At 43.3% G+C, this 20794-nt stretch overlaps 1 protein-coding gene and 1 long non-coding RNA gene across 4 annotated transcripts in view; one reads left to right on the top strand and one right to left on the bottom strand.

The window, feature by feature from the left end:
• Window positions 1–20794, top strand: part of RALY (RALY heterogeneous nuclear ribonucleoprotein) — a 361366-nt gene that overhangs the window by 87542 nt on the left and 253030 nt on the right. The gene's annotated exons all lie outside the window — the stretch shown is intronic.
• LOC143935347 (uncharacterized) lies at window positions 16131–18220 on the bottom strand. The gene is made up of 3 exons (XR_013263497.1): window positions 17628–18220; window positions 17441–17542; window positions 16131–16956 (listed from the first exon to the last, which is right to left on the bottom strand). It is a non-coding gene; the product is annotated as an uncharacterized LOC143935347 (long non-coding RNA).

Genomic DNA, 20794 nt, shown 5'->3' with positions numbered 1-20794 from the left:
TTAGATGTGCCGGCAAATACATATAAAATTGTATATATAACACTTTCTCTCTTCTGAAGGTTCTTACATACCCATATTCCAGTTTTCCTTGTGTATTGGTTATTAAACTGTTTATATATTTTTTTTATTATTATTATTATTTGTATAAAATTGTAACTTCACAAACACTTCCACGACATTGGCTTTGCAGAGCATGCTGAGTTTTCTACAGAGATAGCACAGCAGTAGCTTTTTTTTTATTACCTATCACAGACAGACCCTGTCACTAACTTAAAACCACAGGGAAAGTATTTTAAATGTTATTCAGGTTTCCGGCCCCTTGTCGGGCACCTGGCATCTGAATTACAGAGGTGAGGGTGTTTTTGGAAGTGCCTGATTAGAGCTGTCGGCTCTATTAGGCATCCTGATTAGAGCCATGGGCTTTAATAGGCTCCCAAATTGTTAAACAGCACGCGCGCTGCTGTGCGTTCCCTGCTTGCACAGTGCTGTGTTAGGGAAGCGAATAAATCGCTTCCCTAACATTGACCCGCCTCTCAGCCAATCAGGTGCACCGGGGCTGGTTACCCGTCACCTGATTGGCTGAAGCAACAGGCGCTGTGATTGGATGCCTATCAGGCTTCCAATTATAGCAGAAGAGGACAGGAGAAGAGATTGAGGTCTCAGAGGGAGCGTGGAGGAATGCGCTGACCTGAGACAGGTAAGTGCCGGACGGGGTTAACACTGGCAGCATTTGATAGGGCAAACTAGTGGCAATTGATGGGGCAGACTGGTGGCAATTGATGGGGCAAACTGGCGAAATTGATGGGGCAAACTGGTGGCAATTGATGGTTACAGTGGCTGCGCTTGAGAGCACAGTGGCTGCGCTTAATGGGCACAGTGGTGGCAATTTATGGTTACAGTGGCTGCATTTGATGACACAGTGGCTGCGCTTGATGGCACAGTGGCTGCGTTTAATGGGCACAGTGGTGGCAATTTATGGTTACAGTGGCTGCATTTGATGGGCACAGTGGTGGCAATTTATGGGTACAGTGGCTGCGTTTGATGGGCACAGTAACTGTGTTTGATGGGCACAGTGATGCTGCGATTGATGTTTTTTTTTTTTTTTTGTTTGCGCCCCCCCAAAACTTTTCTCTAGCACAGCCCCCTATTTCGCATTGCACATCTTAACCCTCTCCTCTTTTGGGAGCGTCTAATTGCTCTCTCTACATCATTTGAGTGATAGGTCTGAATCTGTTGCGGCAGTGCCCAGCAAAGTCTCAGGACTTTTGGATATCGACTTTTAGGTACTGTGTGATGGTACCTCTGATGATTCAGCATTGTGATAAAATTGAACTTCAGCTATTTAGCTTTGTAAACGATGGCACAGCAGTCAAGGTTAGCTACTGCACAGGTCCCAGGCTCATCTCTCACCAGGGATGATAACCACTTAAGGACCGCCTCATGTAGATATACGTCGGTACTTTGAAGAGGGATGTCTCGGTAACGGCAGCAGCTGCTGCCACAACCGAGATATTCCTCTTTACAGGAGGCGATCCTCTGTGCGATAACGGTGATCTCCGCGGCGGATTTGGACCAGTGCACAAAGCAAGGTCCATAAAGACATGGATGAGCGAGTTTTCGTGTGGAGGAACTTGACTGTCCTTAACCCGATTGAACATCTTTGGGATGAATTAGAAAGGAGACTGCAAGCCAGACCATCTCGTCCAACATCAGTGCCTGATCTCTCAAATGCGCTTTGAATGTGTGTGTGTGTATATATATCCGGGCAGGGACTGATGTGAATGTACAATATATATGTAAAGCACTACGTAAATTGATGGTGCTATATAAGCACCTTAAATAATAATAATAATATATATGTGTGTGTGTTCATCTTGTCTTTCACCCGGATTGGCCCTATTGCATTTATAATGGCAGTACAGATATTGAAGAGGGACTCATCTAGCCCTGCGGAATTAGCTGGTGCTATCTTAATGAATGAAATAAATAAATCCGGGTCTACTGTGGCTTAGCCCCTCCGAATCCAGCAAGTATTCTTAAATTGGCATGCCAGGTCTGGAGGAAAAGCAATGAAGTGCTGACAGATTGGCAGCTCCAGCTCTCCTGTAAGAAGCTGACCTTTCTGCAATGGGAACTGTGTGAAGGAGATAAGAATATTTAACAGCAATTAATGTCATGTCAGATGGTGAGAAACAAGAGCTAGAGTCAGTCAGACAGAGCCCAGACTTCCCACCTGCATATACAAGAAAGAAAGAAAAAAATGTCACCAAAGTACTATCTGCATCATCGCCTGGGGACACGGGAGAGGAAACAGGCCTCTGCTTATGTTAGGCCTGGAAACAGAAAGTCAGCCTTTAGCATGTAAACAAGAGAATAGAGCAATCTTTGCAGGACATAATGAAAGAATGATGGGGGGGGGGGGACAATGTCCACTGCTCGCCTCGAACTGCTACCCATGTGGAACAATGCGATTTAGGTCATCGGAAAGCTAATCAATATCGCTAAATGGAATCGTTCTGATGTAGTCTGCAAAGGTGAATAATATAAATAAAAGATGAATACACGGGTGAAATAGACAGACGTGAATTTTCTTATCAAAAGATTCGTAGTTCTGCCTGGCCAATCATGTGATTTCTACCTTCCTCCTGCCAGACAGCACAGACTGGGAGTGACACCCGTTTCTCTGTTAGCCCTTGTACACACGGTTGGAGATTCCGACGTAATGTGTCCGATCGGACCGTTTTGTCTGATATTCCAACGGTGTGTGGTCTCCATCGGACTGTTTCCGTCGGGGTATCCGACACACCAAGTTTTCCAACTTGTTGGTAAAATTTTCCGACAAAATGATCCGATCGGACATATTCTGATCATGTGTAGAGAATTCCGATCGGACAAAGTGCCACGCATGCTCAGATCAAATTCCTACATCAAAGCTATTGGCTACTAGCCTGAACGTAGTCCCGTCGTAACGAAATAACGTAATCACGTCGGATTTTCTGACAACTTTGTCCGACCGTGTGTATGCAACAGTTTCGGACAAAATCCGTCAGACAAAATCCGACGGATTTGGTTGTCGGAATCTCTAACCGTGTGTACCAGGGCTAAGGGCTCATTCACACTTGCAGCGCACTCTGAAGAGCGTTCCAAACGCTGAGCATTTGACAGAGAGTGAGGAGGCGATGTATCACCTCCTCAGCACCTGCTTTAATCACTTGCCTACTGGGCACTTCTACCCCCTTCCTGCCCAGGCCAATTTTTTAGCTTTCAGTGCTGTCCACTTTGAATGAGAATTGCGCGGTCATGCAACACTGTACCCATATTTTATCTTTTTTTTTCACAGAAATAGAACTAAAGTTATCGCCCTGCTTAGCCTAGTATTACCGCAAATACAGAGATTGAACTGTTTACCCCATCCTCAGGTCTTTTTGGAGGAGTATAACTTGCTTGGGGAGTAGGCTATCAGGAGATACTGTCACCTTACCCCGAATGGGCTTGTCTGAATGTGTATGTGGACATCTGTTCCCCACCCACCTGGTGGATCGGATCGGATGGCAGTCGGGTATAAATGGACAAGTGGATCACTAACACAGAGGAGAGCGGGCTGTGTCTGTGTCCACTCTGCACAGCGGAGCAGACGCGAACTAGCCATCCGTCTGCTCAGCGGTGATCAGCAGACAGGTTCCCCACAGAGCAGGTGGACTTCAGTGGAGCTCGCCCCGTGTGGAAGGGGCCTGATTTCCTAACAGCTGTTGCGTTACACAATCAGCCACACAGACAGTGCATTGTTTTTATTAGACATGTGCGATTAGTTTTGTACGAATCGAAAATTCGTACAAATTTCCGGAAATTCGTACATTCGGGAGGATCCGAAATACAAATTTCTATGCTTCCAAGTTTTGTACAAAATACGAAATTTCGTTTACGAATTTCGGATCCAAATTCTGTTACAACGAAAACGTGACTGGTGTTTTGTTGACCAATCAGAGTTTTTCTTCTGCCGCTGAGTGAGGGTTTGGAAAATGACCTTTTTTAATATGGAAGTGGGAGACTGGTACTGGTAGTCGATGAGAGATTCAGAATCGGACAAAATAGGAATGTTCGGTAATTACGATTATTCATTATGATGAAGTAAAAAATCCCAGGAAGTCAGCACAGCACAGGGTTGGTGGGAGCCCCTCATAATCAGCACAGCACAGGGATGGTGGGAGCCCCTCATAATCAGCACAGCACAGGGATGGTGGGAGCCCCTCTTAATGATAAATTCATCATAACGAACATTCTTAATTGTTGCAAAAAGTTAACGAACCTAAAAGTTAAAATCCAGGAAGTCAGCCCAGGGATGGTAGGAGCCCCTCATAATGATAAATTCATCATAACAAACATTCGTAATTGTTACGTACAATCAACAAACAAACCTAAATTAAAATCCAGGAAGTCAGCACAGCATAGGGATGGTGGAAGCCCCTCATAATAAGCACAGCACAGGGATGGTGGGAGCCCCTCACAATGATAAATTCATCATAACAAACATTTGTAAGGCCGCGTACACACGCGGGGACTGTTCGCTCAACTTTGTCCGCTGAACAGTGTTTCGGCGGACAGTCCGCTCGTGTGTGGGCTTTCAGCGGACAGTTTCAGCGGACAGTCTGCTGAACAAAGTTTTTCGGAAATTCCGAAAAACTGTCCGCTGAAACTTTGTTTCAGCGAACAGTCCCCTCGTGTGTAGGCTTGTTCGTCAAACTAAGTTCCGCGCATGCTCAGAAAGGATTTACACGCCGAAGTTTGCATTGCAGTGTATAGGACGTCGTTTTCTAGTCCCGTCGTACGTGCCGTTCACGTCATCGCGCACGGTTTCAGCGGACTGTTCGTTCGTCGTGTGTCGGCAAGTCCGTCCATGCTAATTTTGAGCGGACTGTCCGCTGAAACTGTTTGACGGACAAAGTTGAGCGAACAGTCCCCGCGTGTGTACGCGGCCTAAGAGTTCCAAAAAGTTAACGAACCTAATGAAAATTCATATTTCGTACGAATCCAAATTGAATTATGAAATACCAATTAATTCTAATACGGAACGGAAGGAAACAAAACAAATTTATTGACGGCGCACATGTCTAGTTTTTATTGAGTTGGACGACTCATAGACTTTCATTGTAAAAAAGTGCAGTAAAGCCCAACCACCATGTAGCACTGTCAAGTACGAACAAGAGCCTGGGTGAAGCTGGCTGATCCATGTACATAAATAATAAAAAAAAGTATACAAAGAAAGAAGGTTTTTAAAGCATCAAGCTCTAGTAAGATTATATACCTCCAGCTGCTCTCTTTCACAAGCATAGTATTCTTTTTAGCAGCTCTATCAGTGTGTGATAATGCAGACTGACTCATCAAAGAAAGATTATTTTTCTCTTGCTTTGTTAATATCTTTTACAAAACATGCATAAAGAAGCCAAATTAGGTGTTATCAACACTTGAATATTCAAGGAGGACATCAAGATATGCCCTGGGCGTCTTGAGAGGGGGTCCAATTATTTAATTTTTTTATAGGGCGCTTGTAGGCACTTTAATAATACAACAATGCAATCAGGCCTGTATCAGCATGGTAAGGGGGCATGGTTGCCGTTATTCCTGCTTTGTTGGGCCGGCGTTCTTTGGGAGAAAGGCCGTCTTTATTTTTTTTTGGGGGGGGGGGGGGGTTTGGTTAAAGTTATACAAAGAAAAAAAAAATATTATATATATATATATATATATATATATATACATATATATATATATATATATATATATATATATATATATATATATACACACACACACACATAAAAAAATTATATATATTTATATATATATATATATATATATATATATATATATATATATATATATATATATGTATATATAAATAAAGGTATTACAGAACAGTATATATATATATATATATATATGTATACACACACATACAATACATATATATATATATTTATATATATATATATATATATATATATATATATATATATATAAATAAAGGTATTACAGAATCTGGGACTAGGTGTATCAGACAGAGCAATTATTATTTTTTTTTTGTGCCCAAATAACAAATTAAAACTGATTCTAAAAATCCCTCTTCTCTGTCCTGGTGAAGGAAAAATAAAGGAATGCACATGTTAGTGCAAAGCAGTCAGGCACACATGACAACGCTCCACTCTCTCTGGCTCAGTAAAGCAGTCCCGGGTTGTCTTTTTTGTAATTTATTGCTGAGTAAACCATAACAGGAAAGGGTAGCATTTGGGCAGGTGCAGTCTACTTTCTCCACTGGAAGTGGTGCCATAGCTCCCAACTGTCCCTGATTTTGAGGGACTGTCCCTGATTTGGAATAAAGTCCCTCTTTGGTCCTAATTTGCCCCTCATTTTGGTCTCATCTATATAGTTGTATATAAAATGCATTACTTACCTATCAAAAAGTGTATTACAGTGCTAAACCTTTCACTCAATTTCTAAATTGCTGCAACTGTAAATTCAAAAAGCCAATATAAAGAAATAGTAGTCATAAAAAAACACTTGTGGGTTTAACCAATCATTTTTTTTGTACAATTTTCCTTTAACCACTTCCCGAACGGCGCACGCCGATGTACGTCAGCAGAATGGCACGGACAGGCATATTGGCGAACAGGTACGTCCATTTCTATATGCCGCCCTGCCATCGCGTGCCGGTTGGGACCCCCTTGAGTCCGGTCGCGGGTCCCGCTGACTTGATCGCCGCGGGGATACCCGCGATCGTCTCACGGGGAGGCTGAACAGGGAGATGCCGTTGTAAACAGCATCTCCCTGTTCTGCCTAGCAACAAGTGACACTGACCTCTGCTCCATGTGATTGGAGCAGAGATCAGTGTTCACTAATATAAAGCCCAGTCCCCACAGTTAGTAACACGCACCTAGGAACACTTAACCCCTACACTGCCACCCACTGGTTAACCCCTTCACTGCCAGTGTCATTTACACAGGAATCAGTGCATTTGTATAGCACTGATTGCTATATAAATGACAATGGTCCCAAAAATGTGTCAAAAATGTCCTATGTGTCTGCCATAATGTCGCAGTCACAATAAAAATCGCTGATCGCCGCCATTACTAGTAAAAAAAAAAAAAAAGAATAAAAAAGCCATAAAACAACCCCCTATTTTGTAAACGCTATAACTTTTGCACAAACCAATCTATAATCACTTATTGCGTTTTTTTTACCAAAAATATATAGAAGAATACGTATCGGGAGGGAAAAAAACATTTCTTTATATATTTTTGAGGGATATTTATTATAACAAAAAGTAAAAAATAATGCCTTTTTTTCCAAATTGGCGCTCTATTTTTGTTTATAGCACAAAAAATAAAAACCGCAGGGGTGATCAAATACCACCAAAAGAAAGCTCTATTTGTGGGAAAAAAAGGCACGGGAGTGGCTTTTGGGAGCCACGTTGCAATTGTCAGTTAAAGCGACGAATCGCAAAAAGTGGTCTGGTCTTAAGCCAGCAAAATGGTCCGGTATGAAAGTAGTTAAGGGGGCATGGAAGAGGGTGTGCCCTATGTCTACATATTTTTGATAAGAGGTGTCCCTCATTCCTGTCTCAGAAAGTTGGGAGGTATGGTGGCACTCACCAGCAACAGCCATAGAGGAAGTTAATTTTCCCACTGACAACCAAACCGGAGGCATTGTTTACTCCAGGGCATTTTCTACATCCATTGGTCAGAATCTGCCTCTCCATCCCACCCCTAAAGTCTGAAGGACAGCAATCTGGCCCCTAGTTTGGAAAGTTTGGAGACTCCTGCTTTAATCTATCCAAAACTATAAAAATGGTCTTAGAACATTATAAAGCCAATTCAGCAACTATAAAAGGAAAGTTGATTCTTCTCCTTCTTCTCTGGACCTACCATGCTAATCCTGTCCTCCCTGGACACCTAGGGTTCTGAGGAGCCTCAAAGGGTTTACAAAAATACCTATAATTATTAGATGCCTAATCTCCCCCCTAGCCATTTAGGCAAAATCAATATATAAGTGGTGAGTGTGTCTACCACTAATGGTTTGGATTTATTGTTGGAGATCCAGAATGGGTGAAAATTCTGTGGCTAGGTTGCACATTTTAATTTACTTTACTGCTGCTGTGTTATAAAGGAAGACATGAAAGCCTGTCATAGCCTCCTCCCTGCTTTCACAGTATAAAAGAACTAGTTAGCGTGTGTCAGACAAATAAACATCTTCTGATTGCAGGGAATGATCGCGGCTAAATGTCCGTGGAGGCTTCCAGCTACTTTCAGTTGTCTTACAGGGCTGACATGAAAAGAAGCTCAGAAAAGCGATGATTGATCCATATAAAAAAATAAAAGTTCTGTACCATTGTACCGTTTTTACTGAGGTTCCTAGGGGTTTAACCACTTGCCAACCACCAACTGCATATTTACTGTGGCAGGTCAGCTCTATTCCACAAAATCACGCACCTGTGCATACATTTTTGTACTACAGCCACTGGGGGGGGGGGGCACGCACGTGCCGTTTGAGGCGCATTCAAATCAGCGGGTCCAGCAGACCAGATGTCCTCTGGCCACCCGTGATCGTTTTTGGGAGAGGCAGAACGGCGATCTGCCTATGTAAACAAGACAGATTACCGCTCTGACAGGGGAGAAGATGGAGAGCTTGTGTTCCTGCTAGGCACACGGATCTCTGTCTTCACCCAGTTAGAGCAATCCCCCACACAGTTAGCAAGCACCCCCTAGGGACACATTTAACCCTTTGATCGCCCCTGTTAACCCCTTCCCTGCCAGTGCTATTAGTACAATAACAGTGCATATTTTTAGCACTGACCACTGTATTAGTGTCACTGGTCCCCAAAAAAGTGGCAATAGTGTGAGTTAGATGTCCGATTTGTCTGCCACAATGTCGCAGTCCCGCTAAAAGTCGCTGCTAGCCGCCATTACTACGAAAAAAAAGAAATAAATAAAAATTCCATAAAAATATCACATCGTTTGTAGACGCTATGACTTTTGCACAAACCAATCAATATACGCTTTATTGGGATTTTTTTTTACCAAAGATATGTAGCAGAATACATATTGGTCTAAATTGATGAAGAAAGTAAAAATATTGTTTTTTCTTTAATGTGTCGGTCTTTTTTTTTTTGTTTATAGCGCAAAAAATGAAAACCGCAGAGTTGATCAAATACCACCAAAAGAAAGCTCTATTTGTTGGAAATAAAGGACATCATTTTTTTTTTTTTTTAGGTACATCGTTGCAGGACCGGGCAACTGTCAGTTAAAGTAACGCAGTACCATATTGCAAAAAATTGCCTGGTCATAAAGAGGGGGGGGGGGGTAATACTTTCCTTGGCTGAAGTGGTTATTTCATTTTAAAGTGCAATGGTTCCTTTTTTTCAAAAAATTATAATAGACGTCATACTTACCTGCACTGTGTAATGGTTTTGCACAGATCAGCCCCAATGCCTCTTCTTCGGGGTCCACTGCCGACGCTCCTGGCTCCTCCTCTTCAGCCACTTCCCATGGGGGCACTCATGCAGGCTTCCCCCCCATACACCTTGTCTCTGTCCATAGACACAGAACGGGTGGCTTGACCCCGCCCCCTGCTCCTCGTCACAGCATCTGATTGACAGCAAGAGAGCCAGCGGCTCCTGCTTTTATCAATCTGCCAGAGAGGAGGGACAAGGCTGGGAGAGCATCTGCTTTTATGCATGGGCTCTGGTAAGTATAAGGGGAGGCCGGTGGGATTCTGTTATAACAGAATTTATTTTTACCTTAATGCTTTACTTTTCACTTTTTTGTGTTGCACCTAGAATTATTATTATTATTGTACAATATTTATTTAGAGCTAACAGTTTGCTCAGAGCTTTACAATATAAACAGACAGTTTAGCCCCAATACCACATCAAGACAAGAGGTTACATGGGTCCTACAGAGAGCTTACAATGCATTTAGCTGATCTAAACTGTTCAGATGGGCTTAATTGTTTCTGTCTCATTAATGTAGACATTGAGAAAACCTAGAAATGACTCCCCCCTGCTCTCTGTCTGCCATGATGACCTCCGTGCTTCAATACTTTGAGTCACTGGCATTGAATAAGTAGAAGAAGAAAAAAAAGAACTTATATTTGATTTTTCTGATCTGCATGCATTGAACTCACAGGGTTAGTACGACAGGCATCAACAGACCCTCCAGCAGCCAACAACAGTAGACCCCTCCTAAACAGTAGATCCCTAACAGAAACTATTGACCCCCATCAACAATAGATCCCCCTTGATGGCCTTAGATCTCCCTGCGGCCATCATCAATAGGACCTTCCAGCACACCCAGCCCCCCTTCGCCAGTAGATACATTCAGTGTTAGAGGTACTACGTTCACCGGTGTTCCCGCTTAAAAATGCTCTGTTTATATTACTGTAACACCCTTGTCCTAAACAGGGCTACTATTAAATTTAGTTGTGCTAGGTGGTAGCTAGCCTGGCTAATTTGTAGTCTTTTGATCAAAGGGTTCTCTAAGCCTGGTTTTAACTGAAGTTTCTCCCTTTTATCAATAGGTGGCACTTTTACCTTTAGCATTGGTGTAATGAATTACAGTGAATTCAGGTTACGAGTGTGTATACTTCTGTCAGCCAATCAGTAAGAGTTTCTTTGGCCTCTGAGGATGCTGGGAGAAGGTATTTATTCGGAGGAGTGTGTATACTTCTCTCAGCCGATCAGTAAGACTTTCTTTGGCCTCTGAGATGCTGGGAGAAGGTATTTATTTGGAGGAGTATGTATACCTCTCTCAGCCGATCAGTAAGATTTTCTTTGGCCTCTGAGGATGCTGGGAGAAGGTATTTATTCATAGGTGGTCAGATGATCTGGGCCTTTTCACCCGAACTGCGGTCAGGGTTGGTGTGTGAGCAGCAGCTGCTTAGGTGTAGGCCTGAAGCCTGAGGCCTAGCCATGTGTTCTGTCGGAGAGAACCTGGTAAATGCCTGGGAGGCATGGGAGAGGAAGTTGCCAGAGGGTCAACACTCTTGTTGCCGGTGGCATGCTTGAGAGGGGCGGAGTTTCTGAGGAAATACTAGAGGACTATCCGATCTGAAAACCAGATGAACGGTGGTCCTTTTTTCCATCCGTCTGGCAGATTGGATCGGATCAGATGGGAATAATGGGCAGGAGGTCCATTTCCATCTGATTCCCCAGATTAGCAAACAGGGCTGTGTTTCCAGTCTGCTCTGTGGAGCGGACAGACCTGTAATCCGCCTGCTCAGCAGGGATCAGCAGAGCAATTCCCTGCTGAGCAAGCGGAATTCACTTCACAGAGGCGCTTGTGTTAAAGGGGCCTAAGTCCCATGTATTTCAATGGTGGCTGTTCACACCTGAAGCTCATCACCTAAAGCCCCAAAGCTACACAAGCAAATTTGGGCAGATTTGGGCATCCCCCCCCCCCCCCCCCCATTGACTTCAATGGAAATGGTTGTAAATGCTTAAATGCACTTTCCATAGCGGGAACTCAAGTTCTCACTTGCGATTTTCATGTTACTTTGCGTGTCAAGCATAGAGCACCCATTTGAATGGGGTGTCCTCTGCACGTTTGTTGTCCAAAAGAAGATTCTGCTTCTTTTCAAGCAACAAGCTTCACACGATTGTCAAAGTCAGTTGTGCTGTGATTGCAGCGCGATTCTGTCACAAGACAATCATGGCAAAATCACCCTGGTGCACGTTTTGCACGATTGCCAGGGTGACTTTGAATCGAGGAATTCTGTCCGTGGTTCTAGGTCGCCAAGTGTGAATGGGGCCTTAAAGTCCTCAGGCGTATCTCAGGTGTTTTTTAGCCTGTCTCCTCCTCTTAGTGCTTTTACTGGATAAAACAAAAACACCTGAAGCTTGAATACATACGTAAAAACGCTTGTAAAAAAACACTTCCCAAACACTCTACTCCTGGGTAGTCAGGCACACAGAAATAAGGAAAGCAACAAAGTAGAAGAAGGAAAGAAAGAGGGGAAGAATGAGGAGGAGGTCCGATCCCGAGTCAAATAGGTAAACCAAACCACACATCCCGCAAAAAAATAAATTTTATAAATAAACTAACGTACAAGAGAGACATGCCTATATGTAGCCCATGGCTCCCAAGTCTGTTCAAATGTTTCGACCATGTCATTGAAAATACTAACAATATTTTGATTTAACATAATTCAGGTGAAATTTTGCCTAGCCTTCACCAAGGAAACAGTAGGTTTCCAGGCTTTAGTAAGAGTAATCTTAGCCCCCCATAAAAAGAAAAATAGCAGGCGTTGCAAACAGATACTGGGGCATTAAGAAGCACTATGTAGGGAGTCTGGGGGACAGACCGTCCTGTCACCCTACAAAGACGCCATTCCAAAAACCCACGTATCCTAGGACATTCCACCAGATATGACACATTGATCCTGGCATTTGGCACTCCCTAAAACATAATGGGAACATCGATGGGTACATTTTGGCTAGCCGTATTGGGATCAGGTACCAGCGAGTAAGCATCTTCAAATTTGCTTCTACCACGGCTACCGGAAAATGACCATAGGAAACATTTGTGCAAACCTCCAATTCCCTTTCCTCTGCACCCCCTTCCACCATATAGGGAAACTTGGGAGGAGAGCCTAGTAATAGCCCATAAATAAGGAAATGCTCCCTTGCTGATCCGCATCTTGAAGATTTTCAGCATTTTTTTATTTGACAGATTTGCAAGCATATACAAGCGTTTTAGAAGTGTACTACAAGCTTTAGGTGTTTTTTTTCTTTTGCCAATAGAAAGCACTAGACTATTAGGAGGAGATTAGGGATGGAGAACTGCTGTTTCGGCCAGAAAACACAACAAATGCTCATGTTGCATGTTTCAGGAATTTCCATTGAAGTCTGTGGAGCCAAAACACGCCAATTATTATTATTATAATTCAGGATATATTTAGCGCCAACAGGTTAGCTTTACATTATAAAAGAGAGACAATACAGTTTAAAATAATAAAATAAAATACAAGAGGGATAATAGGGGCCTGTTAATACGGGCTCTAATAGGGTGGGGCAAGTAGTACAGAAGGTTGCACCTGTGGGAGATGAACTAATAGAAGTGATAAAAGATTAGTTGGCAGCATGATAGGCTTCCATGAGAGAGATTTCAGGGATTGTCTAAAGGCAGCCAGAGAAGGAGATAGCCTGGCAGATTAAGATAGAGCGTTCCAGAGTATGGGAGAGGCTCTGGGGAAGTCCTAGAGACGAGCAAGGAGGAGGAGACAAGGGAGCTTGAGAGTAATGAGGTCTTGGAGAGAGCGGAGAGGCAGTTGGGTGATATTTGAAGGCAAGACTGGTGATGTAGCTCAGGGCAGAGTTGTGAATGGCTTTGTATGTTGTTGTTTGTATTTTGAATTTTATTCACTGGGCAATCGGAAGCCAGTGTAGAATTGGCGGAGAGGGGTAGCAGACACTGAGCGGCTTGTTAGGTGGATGAGTATGGCAGCAGTATTCATGATAGACTGAAGGGGCATAGGATATGGAGAGGCAGGCCAATGAGAATGGAATTGCAATAGCCAAGTACAGAGATAAACAAGGGAGTGAATGAGTAGCTTTGTGGTTTCATTAGTTAAAAAGGGGCGAATTTTAGAGATGTTATGGAAGTGAAGTCTACAAGCTTTGACAACGATTGAATAGGGGGTTGAAAGGACCGCCGCCTGCATGGAACTCACTACATGAGACGACCTGGACCCCCTTTCCCATTTGAATTGGTCCGGACACCCAGATGATACACTATCTGAAGGGCAGGCACTAACACCACAAATATACCTCTGTGATATATATCCCAACTTGTTCAGTGCCAAGGCCGTATATTTTGCTTCCTGTAGCCATTTCTTCCGGCTTTTCTCCTGAGTCCCAAACAAGTGAATTCTCCACCACTAGATAGCTGAGATTGGTCCATTTGAAGGCCATTGTCATATGTGGGTTTCCTCCTTTTCCCCCATGGGCCCCTTGTGGTTGCAGTGACGTTGGCTTTGGTGTCATCACTGGCTGGATTACTGTTAACGCACAGCCAAAGTTTTTTATTAAGATGGCTTTTGTTTACAGGAAAAGTTTTTCAATCTTATCTTCCAACCCTGAAGAAGAAAATTATTAACATTTTGAAACATGTTGGGATCTCTTTTGTCCTATACCTTCTGGACAGTTGGAAAATGGTTATTCCAGTTTCCATATCCATACTGATATGTAAAACTGAAGAGTTTTTATGTCTATTGTCTACATGTTCTATGTCCTTTTCTCTATAAAAATATATGTTAATAAAATATTGTTGTAAACTTTTAATCTATCTGTGTCTTTGCTCTAAAAACAAACGCTTGAGCGTCCTTTGTCCATATTCTGTACTTGTTACGGATGTGGGCATAATACATTTTCCCCACTCAAGGGCAAATGTATTTAGGTCTAGGGTTACAACTAGTACTCTGGCGTGAGGGATTGATGGTTGCATTATTGACCTCAATGGAAAAGTCATGTAGGGGGGGGCACGAGCAGGGGGGAATATTATCAGCTCGGTTTTAGAGATATTTCGTTTAGACCCCTTTCACACCACACCGCTGATAGCGGCGGCGGTAAAACGCCGCTATTTTTAGCTGTGTTTTACCGCCGGATTTGCGGCACATTTCGGCCGCTAGCGGGGCGCTTTTACCCCCGCTAGCGGCCGCAAAAGGGTTAAAACCGCCGGCAATACGCCGCAATAGCGGCGTTTTGCCGGCGGCATTACAGCGCTGCCCCATTGATTTCAATGGGCAGCAGAGGTGGAGGAGCGGTAAACACACCGCTCCTTCACCGCTCCAAAGAAGCTGCTGGCAGGACTTTTTTCTGACGTCCTGCCAGCGCACTGCTGTAGTGTGAAAGCCCTCGGGCTTTCACACTACACACAATGGTGCAGCTTCTTTAGGGCGTTTTGCAGGCGCTATTTCTAACGCTATAGCGCCTGCAAAACGCCCTGGTGTGAAAGGGGTCTTAAGGAAGTGGTGCAATAACCATATTGATATGTCAGTTAGTAATGTGAGGAGGAGACTGAAGCAGTGAAGTGGGGCGTAGACGGGTAAATTTCATAGAGATGGTATTGGAGGCTGTGGGCGGTGATCAAGTGACCAAGGGAAGAGATGCAGATAGAGAAGAGAAGGGGTCCACGAACAGAGCCCTTGGGAGACCCCCTAAAGAAAGAGTAAATGGAGAGGAGGAGACAGAGTTGTAGGTAACACTGAGGGAGCGCTGTGATACATAGGAGAGAGCCAGGATAGAGCAGAATCTTGGAAGCCAAGGGAACGGAGTTTATTGAGAAGGAGCAGGTGGTCAACAGTTTTGAAGGCCACAAAAAGGTCAATAGTAGGAGTATGGAGCTAGGCCATGGGTTTTACTGTAGCAGTTAGTAAATCGTTTTAGTAGGGCAGTTTCTGTGGAGTGCTGCGAGTGAAAACCAGACTGTAAGAGCCGGTTCACACTGCAGGCGATGCGAGGCGACACCGACTTGCCTCGCCGCGACCTGCCGCGACCTCAGCGGCAACTTGCAGATGACTTCTGTATAGAAGTCAATGCACGTCGCCCCGAGGTCGCCCGAAAGTAGTACAGGAACCTTTTTTCTGATTCGGAGCGACTCGAGTCGCTCCTCTCAGAACGGTTCCATTGTACAGAACGGGGGCGACTTGTCAGATCGAGGCGAGGGCAAGTCGTGTCGCCTCGCATCGCCCGCAGTGTGAACGGCTCTTAGGGATCAAGAAGGTTGTTTTCAATAAGGTAGAAGCTCAGACGATTGTACACTAAGCACTCCAATCTGCCTGAATAGTAGCTACAGGTGACAAAATACTCAGATGTGAACAGAGGCCATAGAAATAAATGGAATTTTACTTGTGTGTTGGAGCTTCAAATGTCGCTTGAAAGGTAAAGCCACATTATTTTGGCAATCCAAGAGTTGACATTTAGATCATTATAGGCAGGTTTTTTTCCCTCAGAAAATAGGTGCAGGTACATCCCACGTCTGAGCAGTGGCGGCTGGTGAAGTTTTTGGATGGGGGGGCGCAAGACCCCGCCCATCATGACCCCGCCCATCATTTTGGCCCCTCCCACTTCTCACAAACCACGCCCCTTATGTAATCCACCTAATCCGTCCCCTGTATTCCACTTCCTTCCACCCATAGTGTCACGAGTATACAGCTCAGATCACAGGACAGAGTATACAGCCCCAGAATCACAGGACAGATTATATATCTGGATAAAATATTGAAAATGTCAATGTTTAAACCAACTGTTAAAGAATGCAATAAAAGTACCACAAATCAGTGATTTTTTTTTTACAACAGAAAACAAACTTTATTGTACAACAAACAACAAAAAGACTCAGAGTAAAGGTGACTGAATACAAATTCACGTTAGCAACAGTCCAACTATTTGAAAATAAATTTTGCTCTCCTTTCTTTCTGGCTTGCAAATTTCTCAATGACCTTCTGGTTGAAGTCAGTCATCTCTGTCACCACTCTCTTTTCCATTGACAGCATGGCCAATGCATTCAGCCTTTCCTGGGTCATGCTATTTCTCAGAAAAGTCTTTATTCTTTTTAAGGTTGAGAAGCACCTCTCAGCTTCTGCTGTGGTCATGGGTGTGGTGATGAGGATCTTTAGCAAAGTCACAGTCTCTCTAAATACATGAGCAAGATTGTTGCCCACAAACAGCCTGAATAGGTCCAAAGCACCATTACACTTTTTGAACTCTTGTGTGCGGTAGATGAGACCAAGCTCTGTCTTTAACTTATTTTTATTCAGAACTGGATAGGCCTTCAAAGTCTCACTCAGTGCATCCTCGGGAAACTCCACTGCGTACTGTTCAAACCTGTCTGCTTGAAGCAAAGTGGCACTAACAAGGTGTTTTGTGAAGGAGAAACGTTGCATGGTGTGCAATAGTATGGTATCACAGACCTATAGAGTGAAGGATAAAAACAAAAATTAGGCAGTGATGTCAATTAGGGGTGTCAATGTCATCTCTGTTAGCTCCCTGACCATCATAAATGCATGCAACCTGACATATTTACTAAGAATTTCTTGTCCATGTGTATGGAGTCATAACTTAAAACTGGTCATTTTAAAATGTTCACTTTAAAGTTATAAAGGGAGATCAGTTTCAGTGGTTTGGAATCCATAATTTCTCAGCACTCCATACACATGGACATTGGACAACAAGACATTCTTAGTAAATATGTCAAGTTTCATGCATTTCTGATGTTCAGGCAGCTAACACAGATGAAGGTTGTAATACTAATGTTATCCACTAGAGGGAATAACAAATCCTTTTAGATCACATCATTTTTATATGACTATTGTAAGAAAAATATTTTTCTTTCCAATCTTCATATCTATAAGGGAGCTATCAAAAAGACAAATATTGCAACAAATAAACACTCACCTCAGATGCAATGCGTTTATGGTCTCCTGGATTCAGTGAGCCCGCCTCTTCGGTTGAGAACCACCTTGACTGCTTTCGTCACCCAGGCATGGGATAGAATCTCTGCAAAATGTATGAGCAATAATAATTAAAAAAATAATAATAATAACAACAACAACACATGGAAAAGGAGGATTACGGCTGCTACCTGATCATCTGTATGTCCCGCTGGAACTGCTGGATGCTCCCCTTAATGTGGACTGAATCTATGTCCTTCTTCTGGAGTTTGGCATAAAGGAGGTCAACATGCGGCATAATGTTGTGGAAAAGCGCAAGAAAATATTTAAAATCCTGATCCTCCAGCAGCACGGCAAAGCCTGCTGCTTCTCTCATGGTAACTGAGTCAAAATCACCTGAGTCTCTTATGGTTTCAAAACAGCGGATGAGGTCCTCTCTGTGCTCAAACACTGTATGGACGGCACGGCTGTGGAAGTTCCATCTAACACTGCTTGATGTTGGTAGTCTATGGGCAACTACTTTATCAAGTACATCTGTGCGCTTGGGTGATCTGGCAAAAAAGCTGGCAAATCCTCCAAGGTTTGAAAAAAAAAGTCTCACTTTGGGCATTTGAGAAGTGGCCTGTTGCATTATCAGATTGAGCTGATGTGCATAGCAGTGGATGTAATGGGCATTTGGGTAAATATCCTGAATCTTCTTTTGAACCCCTGAAGTGGCACCCCTCATCACGCTGGCTCCATCATATGCTTGGGAGATGAGCTTATGTTTCTGATCCCCTGGAAGGATGACAGCAAGGTGCTCTTGTAGTGCTGTAGCAATGGAATCTGCATTAGCGGAATGTAGAGAAATAAACTCAAAAAACCTCTCTTGTACATTGTTTTTGTCATCTATGTAGCGCAGTACAAGCACAAGTTGGCAATGGGTGGCAATATCAGTGGTCTCATCGGCCTGGATTGAGATGAAATTGCTGCTCTGTGCTTCTTGGATAATGTGCTCCTTCACTACAGACAGCATACAGTCCAACAGCTCGTTCTGCACAGTTTTTGAAGTGCCCTTAAAAACGGTGGCATTCTCAAGGTGCTCTTTCAAAACTCCATCAAGAGAAGCAACAAAATCAACCAAGCCACGGAATATCCCAGGATTTTCGGAGCTCTCACTCTCATCATGACCACGCAAAGCCAGCTCAAATGCACCACAAAATTTCACACAGTCTATTATCCTAGACAGGATGTGTCGATTTTTTGTGACCTCTTCATTGTGTCTTCTAATGGAAATTATGTAGCCTGCATCTAGCTGTTCACCAATGCTACGCTTTCCAAAAAACTCGAGCCTCATAACATTGTCAAGATGGCTTTGGGTAGTTTCATGCCGCTTGCATTTTTCAGTGAGATGCTTTAGGTCGTTAACCCCTGTTGATATCCACAGCGTGTCGGTGCCATGACTTTGGAATAGCAAACATGGAAAACAATAATATGCATGAGTCACATCACATCCAGCTAGCCAACTCCATTTATTATAAGAAGTGGTGGAAAAGCTTCGCGTGTAAACTCGACCACGATCACTTGACCTCTGCTGAATTTGCAGTTTGGGTTGATATGGTCCAAGCTCCTTTAACCTCATTTTTTCCTCATCTGTACGCCTTGTGAAGGGAAATAGTTTCAAAGATGGAACCGAATTTTCAGTCATTTTGAAAATAAATTGCACAATGTTCAATACCTATGAGTCAAATGAAAGTATGGGTAAGTTTAAAAGAGAGATTATGGTGCTGCCAAATGCAAGTGTCTATTTCATCAAATGCAGCCTCACCTTGCCCATCAATTGCAGCCTCACTGTGCCCATAATGAGGGGTTCCCACCATGGCTGTGCTGAGTTCCCGGGCCTGTACAGCTGCTGGCTGCTGTGCCCATTATAAGGGGTTCCCCCCATCCCTGTGCTAAGTTCCTGGCTGGCTTTTATACAGTGGCAATAGACTTCAGAGGACTAGTGTACAGGGTACATAATGTAGGTTCAATCTGATCACAACATTTTTCCTGCTGTTCTGGATGCATGTTTATTCAATATTGCCATGTGAAAAACACAGCCAGAAATTTGAAGTTTATCTTGGAAAAACAATAGCTATCAGTTATTATTATAGACCATACCAGGCTCTACATTATACACAGGACCCTGCACATCATATATAGATTTGTGGGTCCAGCCTTTTGCATCGGAAGTTCATCCTTTTACATAAAAAGAAATAAATACATAAATAAATAAAAAAGCTTTAATATTGATTGGACCCTGGGCAAAAATTTGTATTTGGTATGATATACATATGAATGGCCACTCTATTATTTACATATCAATGCCACCAGTCCGCCGCTATTTACATATGAATGCCTGTATTTACATGTAAACACAGGGTCTGCACTCTGCAGGTGAGTTATCTGTACACAACAATAGGGCTGGGCAGCTTTAGTAACAGAACTTCACACTGAGATATTGGGACATAGCACAGGACTAAAACCTCAAGGGACAAGGGAATTTAAACTGGGATAGTTTGCAAGTATGAGTCAGCTGCTTGGGGACATACAACAATGCCAGGGCCCAGGGCAGCTGCCCCTTTTTCCCTTTTTTTTTTCTAACACCCTAGAGAATAAAATTGCGGTCATTGCAATACTTACTGTCATACTGTATTTGCACAACGGTCTTACAAGCGCACTTTATTATGAAAAAAAAAAATTTTTTTAAATAAAAAAATAAGATAACAGTAAAGTTACCCCAATTTTTAGATATATTCCGAAAGATAATGTTACGCCGAGTAAATTGATACCCAACATGTCACGCTTCTAAATTGCGCCCGCTCATGGAATGGCGTCAAACTTTTACCCTCAAAAATCTCCATAGGCAACGTTTAAAAAATTCTACAGGTTGCATCTTTTAAGTTATAGAGGAGGTCTAGGGCTAGAATTATTGAGCTCAGTCTAACGATCGCGGCGATACCTCACATGTGTGGTTTGACCGCCGTTTTCATATGCGTTGCATATGCGTATTCATATTTCATATGCGTTGCTTAGTAGGTGTCCCTCTTTCTTATCTCAAAATGTTGGGTGGTATGGCTGTGTGGCATCAGCCGACAGCGAGCTGCAGCCCGCTATCTGCTGAAAACGGGTCACAGGAGTGCAGAACAAACTGCACCCCTTTGATCCGCAGGACTCCAGGAGAAGTACAGCCAAACAAGCTTTGCCTGTGCTTCTCCTTTCATTTAACAACACATTATAGGCTGGAATTCCCCTTTAAGCTTTTAAGCCTTGTCGGATGCCAGCTTCTGGTGTAAGGTCCTTGTTATTGGGCCCGTTAGTGTTGTGTGGGTTCTCT

This window comes from Lithobates pipiens, unplaced genomic scaffold (assembly GCF_037356315.1).
Source record: "Lithobates pipiens isolate NorthernLeopardFrog02 unplaced genomic scaffold, aLitPip1_a1.2 Scaffold_28, whole genome shotgun sequence".
NCBI classification, from domain to species: domain Eukaryota; kingdom Metazoa; phylum Chordata; class Amphibia; order Anura; family Ranidae; genus Lithobates; species Lithobates pipiens.
The sequence above is the reverse complement of the archived record's forward strand: the minus strand, read 5'-3'. Positions and strand labels throughout refer to the sequence as shown.